The 6,951-nt window shown below is 35.3% G+C and overlaps 1 long non-coding RNA gene across 1 annotated transcript; it reads right to left on the reverse strand.

Annotated features, from left to right (window-relative positions):
- Positions 1-1,386: 1,386 nt before the first annotated feature.
- Positions 1,387-2,974, reverse strand: LOC125072415. Its single transcript, XR_007119959.1, has 3 exons — positions 2,927-2,974; positions 2,203-2,337; positions 1,387-1,547 (listed from the first exon to the last, which is right to left on the reverse strand). It is a non-coding gene; the product is annotated as an uncharacterized LOC125072415 (long non-coding RNA).
- Between the last annotated feature and the right edge of the window lie 3,977 nt (positions 2,975-6,951).

A 6,951-nucleotide genomic window follows, 5' to 3' on the forward strand; every position in this document is an offset into this window, starting at 1 on the left:
TTCGTATAGTGTAAGCTTTCTGAGCCAATTTAACACATGTTATAATGAAACACATTGGAAGCATTTAAAAAAATTGTTAAGATATTTGCAAAAAACTAGGCATTTTGGTTTAATCTTCAAGAAAAAAATTAGTGATTTACATGGTTATGTTGATGCTGACTGGGCATCTTGTAACATTGACAGAAGGTCTTACACAGGATATTGTTTTGTATTGTCAGGGTGTGTAATAAGTTATGAGTAAGCAACGAACAGTTGCTTACGAGAGATTAAGGGGAGTTAATGAAATAGGAACTTGAGTTTTAAAATATTTAAGAAGCCTCAAAAAAAAGTAAAGAAGATTTTGAAGTTATATTTTACAGCGACAATTGTTGTGGTCAACAAGTGATGATTACTATGCATAACTACTCTGTAACCCATTTGCAAAATTTGATGTCAATAACCAATATATTTCTCATAAAAGGCCACTCTCAAAATGAGGGAGATTCTGCGCATGCAACTATTGAGCGTAATATTTCGAGATCATTGACATCTGCTCCAATTTATGTACCAAAACAGTACGTAAAGTTAATTAGAACCGCCAAAAAAAAAAGAAATCCATATGTAGTCCATGAACAAAAGCATGAAAGCATCTTTGATAAAAAAAATGCAGAAGGTATTGGCGCAAAGTATACATTGAACGAAGATAGAGAAAAGGTAAAAAGGGGAGAAATTAAAGTTCTTGAGTAGAAAAAAATTGAATGATAGTTTTTTTTTATAAGACTTCTTATAAAAGAAAATAGCTTCAAAACTGTCGTGATCAAAACTCGGACAAATAAGAGGAATACAAACCTGTGTTAAGAATTACAACCCTTTTTGTTCAACAAAATTAGGCGTGTCTAATAACACTGGTCTACATCTAAATTGCCTTTTACATGAAAATATACTATAATGATTGTATTTCACTCGCTGAACATAAATATACAAATTAACACGTTCCCTGCGCCATCACTTTCAAAAAACTTTCAGCTGGTGCTTTGGAGACCTAAAAGATCTCCAAACTAACCTACCATTTGGTGCGTTTGAGACCTAATCGGTCTCCAAAAGATACAGTTATCAAAATAGTTTATATCTTCCAAAAAAACAATCAAATATATTTAGAAGTTTTGTGGGTGAAAGATAGCCTGTTGCTTTATATTTTGCTAGGTTCGCACGCAGTTATGACATTTGAATAAACTACAAATACCAAAAAAAAATATGATATCGATTGTTTCTCGTACCGCAACGGAAGATAGTTCAATATGTGTAGTAAGTAGTGATGGGAATAAAATAATATCTCAGTTGTCGATTCAAAAAATTTTATTATAATAATTATGGAAAGTGTTTTTCATTAAAACATGGTAGGCACATTGATTGCTTGCATTGCGCGCAAATGGTAACAATTCTTTTAGTTTTTTTTGAAGCGTCAGTGCTGTTTAATGTGCGTCGTAATTTTTCATAACAACCCACACAACGTCTTTTTTTGTCGCCACGTTGGAAAACATGGTCAGTACATCTTCCTTCGGGTAATTCTGTAATGAAGTGCATTGTATAAATAAACAGCATGCAACCATGTCAGTGAAGTAGGTAAATGCGATAGAATCTAATTTTATTAGTTTCGTTATTCGAGTGTCTTATTTCTATTTTTGTCTTAGGCTGTTGTTGCTTTAAAAAAATATACGGAGGTATTAAATGAAAGCTGGATGTCACAGGTCTCTTGTAAGTTTACTATAACTACGTTTTTGTTTTAATAACCGAAATTTAGGCTACCAGAAACTTACCAGAGAAAGATGTGAACCCCCCCCCTCTCAACTCTGTGTAGAATAATGCTTACATAATTAAAACACTCTAGCATTAGAGATAAGTAGCAAAGCCCACCAGAAATGCTACTAAGCTAAGACAATCTCAAAAACAACCAAAAATTTTCAGGCATTCAACAGAAGAAGTAGGTACATAACGCGTTTCAAACACAAAAAAAATAAAAACCACATAATATCGAAAAAAAGGCAGGCAGATGTTAGTTGGAAATAAAGTCTCCCCTCTTTAATTTATGTTATTTGAATTGTATTCAAGAAGACTTTTGTTCAGTTAACTCGAATGATAAAGTGCATAATATGCTCAGTTTCATGCAAAGCGTGCTGCAGTTAGTTGACGATGCTAAGCTTACGCGTTGTCTGGAACCATTACCTAAGTTTCTGAAGAGATTTTAGCTACCTTACTGAGTAAGAACAGTTTGTTTTCTAGAACTGTTAGGTATGTTGACCACGGCAATATTCTGACACGACCACGCTCGCCATCGGATTTATCCGCATACCCTTGAACCTAAACGGTTATGTTTAGAACAAATTAAGATGTGTTTCCTCAAAAAAAAAATTGACTACAACATGATACCTACTCTGCAAAAATGGTGAGAAAAACGCAGTAGGTAAGTACACAAGTATGTGTCTAGTATTTTGAGCGCTCTTAGGCAAGAAAGCTGAGATGGCCCAGTGGCTAGAGCGCGTGCTTCTTAACCGAGAAGTACGGGTTCAAATCCAGGCAAGCACCGCTGAATATTCATGTGCTTAATTTGTGTTTAAAAATTCATCTCATGCTCATCGGAGAAGGAAAACTTCGTGAGGAAACCTGCATGTGTCTAATTTCAACGAAATTCTGCCACATGTGTATTCCACCAACCCGCATTGGAACAGCGTGGTGGAATATGTTCCAAACCCTCTCCTTAAAGGGAGAGGAGGCCTTAGCCCAGCAGTGGGAAGTTACAGGCTGCTGTTGTAGGCAAGAGGGATGGTGTAGTGTATCTGCTTTACATTAGATATCATGTCACAAGAAACCTGCAGGTTTTATATACACGCTTGTTGTCACACGAGTTGTATTAAAAATAGTAATTTGTGCAATAATAAGTTAATCATACCTGTTCCAGAAAATTTTCGGCCTCCGTATGTTTCGATTATTGATTCTGTGAATTCGTTTTTTGACATTTTCTTGTCTGTATTTGCATTGTATATTATCCATGCGTTTATGAGTGCAGTACCAAATAATAATTCCATCATCACTTTCCGATACCACTTTAGACCTCGTCGTAAAGTAGTATAGTATACCGACATTTGATCTGAGTAGTCTATCCCTTTTTTATTATCATTATATGTTAAAATGCACAGTGGCTTTCTGATCATTTCATTAGTTCTCTTATGTATCTTACCTGTATCTACCAGAGACGCTTTATGTGCTTTACAGGAAGTTATCATTGAAACTTGGCGCTTATCGTGCCATTTAATAACTTTCACACCACTAGGCAGCATTATCCCTTCAACTTCGCCTTTTTTCAATTTTTTAGACATAAATTGCTTGGGAAGTCCTCTTCGGTTTGATCTTAGCGTGCCACAGTAAAATGTTTTCTTTTCTAAGAGTTCCTCTACTAAATCAAGAGAAGAATAAAAGTTATCGGCTACTAAAACTCGTCCTTCATTTTCTAGACCCTCTATGAGCTTCATAACTACATTTTTTCCATGGTTCACTTCTCTGCTATTTCCTTCTTTCCCTGTATATACTATGGTTTTAAAAGTGTAACCCTCAGGAGTATATAGTTTATATAATTTAACTCCATATTTATGCGATTTATTTTTGATATATTGGCGAAAAATAAGTCTTCCGCGCCAGGGAATCATTGATTCGTCTATCACGATAAATTTTCCTGGAGTTAAAATATCTCTAAAACGATTATTTAACATATTAAGTATTTGTCGAATTTTGTAGAGTCTATCTTCAGTATCATTTCTTTCATCGCTGAAATGCCAAAACTTTAGAAGCAAGATAAATCTATCTCTTCCCATGAGAGAGCATATATAATCATTTCTGTAAATGGATTTCTTTGACCAATAATCGTGAAAATGTGGAACCTTATTTAAGCCCATCGTAAGTATGACACTGAAAAACTGACGCATTTCATTTGCATCTGTAGGTTTCCAAGCTTTAGAGCGTGATTTTGATGAAATTTCTTTTTCTAATAAATATTTATCAGCGTATTTATTAGTTTCTTCTACTATTTTATCAATAATATTGTCAGTTAGAAACAAATTATAAATATCGACGGGCAATTTATTATGAATAGGTACATTTGTCACGCTATCAAGTATGCTCTCATCGAAGCTCAATACGTCATTGTCGGGAATGTCAATCCAATCTTTATCACCCCCAAGCTCTCCACCCTCACTTTCTGATATATTTTCAGACATATTATCTTCATCTTCACTTATTATATCGGATGAGAGATTTTCACCTGTATCATCATCACTTCCATTTGAAACTGTTTCTTCTATTTCAGTATTGGTTGCTTCATCAGTTTGCGTCTCCGGAGCGTCTTCTTGTATTTTTTCGTTTTCTACGTCCTGATCTAGTTCTTCCACTTTTTCATTTTGTATTTCTAGACTTATATTTTGCTTATTCTGGTCTTTTTCTCCTATTATATTATTTTCTTGTTGATTTTCAGTGTTTCTCTCTTCTAAATGTTTTTGTAAATTATTGTTCAAGTTGCATTTAGACGTTTTTCTTTCTACTTTTTCGTCATAAGTGAGCGCATTATCCTCAAAAGTATACTCAAAAGAAAATGGACTATTTTTTGTATTACCTGTGGTTCTTCTATCCTTTATAGTTGTTTTAATCAATTTTTGCATACTGCTTTCATTAAATTCTAAAGGTAATAAGTTCGAACATGAAATATTATTCAAAGACGAGCACCTACTTGATGTACATAAAGCATTCAATGAGGCAGGAGAAGCTTTAGCATTTGTGTTGGATGTTTCTGTTAGCATTTGTGTGCATGAGCTAGGAGTAGATAAACCACTATGGTTACGAGAAACAGTACCACAAAATCTACGAGTAGGTGTCATAGGATCAGTAGGTATAGTAGGTGTAGTATTCGTCATCAATAATGTGGTATTATTGTTACTACTTTTTGGACTGGATATCTTATTCTGAAGCACACTAAATCGTTTTCCAGTACATGGGCTGATATATATATTATTTTCATTTCTTAGCTGCGTGTGCTCCAACGTAGAAAGGTTCATCATTTTCTTTTTAGGGGCTTCAAATATTTCATAATCAGAATCACTGTCATTATTAGCCAATGGAGGGCAAATTTGAAAATTTTCCAAAATTTTTATTTTACTGGACGATGCAGCAGTATAATCCGGCGTTGATTTTTTGTTGGAAATTTCACCAAAATTAATAGATTTTTTACACTTTTTTCTTTTAAAAGCACTCATTGTATAAAAAAATTATAATCAACACGTAGGTATATACGCGAGTGTTATTTCGCAAACGTGCGCGCGACCTCCCACGTCGATGCTAGGACAACACTAAAACGAGTCACGCAGCGCCCGCGCCCCCCACCTTCACTCTCTTGCGTCTACGAGGCGTACGATTCCACGAGTACCGACATATCTCCTAACGCAAGGAATGAAAATAATTACAGTACTGTGCGTTAGGGATCTAATCCATCTCTAATTTTTTTTTTAATGTCCTTGTATTCATCTTTAAGTAGGAAGTAAATATGTATATTTGTCCTACTCATACCTAAAGAACTTTACACGTTAGATCCTCCCGCAAGGAGTGAAACAACACGATTATGTTCAACGCACAATACAAAAGTCCTGCAAGAGATCTGATAGATCTCGTAATGCAACGAACGTGTTAAAATTCATAGTTAGCTCTTATTGTGCATTTATGCCATATAAATATAATAGCGGGTAGCGCGACAGAATTAACACATTAATGATGATAACTCAAAATATTTAGTGATTACCCGCGGAAATTTTATTATTTCACATTTGTTTGTTGCGTTTAACGCTAACTGTGTTTTGTTCAACAGTTAAAACGTGAGATTGTTACCAGTTTTTTGACATTTTTTAGTGAAAAATCTACAGTTTTCGTTATGTCGCGTAAATGTGTAAATAGTGCAGACAATTTTTGCTACATTTGTGACAAGGTGACCCTTAATAACCAAAGATGCTCAATAACACAACGTTTAGAAACTGCTTACTACCATTATTTTGAAATTAAAATTAAAAACCAAGACAAATCGTGGGTACATTTTAGTTGCACAACTTGCTCCACAAATCTGATAAAGGCTAACCAAAAAGAAACGCTCATTGCCTTTTGGTGTACCAATAATGTGGAGGGAACCTACCAATCATGCGAATGACTGTTACTTTTGCTTGACTCCACCCATCCAGGACGCTATATCACGAAAAAAGAAACGAAGCGTAGTATACCCTGACGTAGCTTCTGTATCGCGACCTGTACCACACGAAATCGATTTACCTGTTCTTCGATCCCCGAAGAATACCAGCAAGATTCTAAGAAGCGATTAATTCAATGGAAGTTGACTACAATGAGCCTACAACTTCACAATCGTCACATTTTGTGGGTGATAATATTGTTTGTGACGAACCTCATAGAATTTCGCAAGATCAACTCAGCGACCTTATACGGGATTTAAATTCGCCAAAAGATAAAGCGGAATTACTAGGATCGAGACTTAGCAATGGAATTTGCTTCAACCGGATGTCAAAATCAGTTTATACAGATATCGTCAGAAGAACTTGATACCCTATTTCAAATCCGAAAACCAGCTTCAATTCTGTAATAACGTTGGCTTGGCTTGATGAACGCTTTTAACACTGAAAACCATCCACAGGAATGGCGGCTGTTTATAGACTCCTCAAAATTGAGTTTAAAAGCTGTTCTCCATAATGGTAACATATGATGCAGATTAGGCACGGACAGGCCTCAGCTCTATACAGTAGCAAAATCAACAATAGAGTTGGCGGTGCAGTCACGTGGTTTTGTGACGACAGAGAAACAATCTATACTAGTTTCCGCCTGGAAAATTACTGCTCAGTGTACCAAACAGGCGGAACTTATGGCTATTTTGAAGGG

This window comes from Vanessa atalanta, chromosome 21, assembly GCF_905147765.1.
Source record: "Vanessa atalanta chromosome 21, ilVanAtal1.2, whole genome shotgun sequence".
NCBI classification, from domain to species: domain Eukaryota; kingdom Metazoa; phylum Arthropoda; class Insecta; order Lepidoptera; family Nymphalidae; genus Vanessa; species Vanessa atalanta.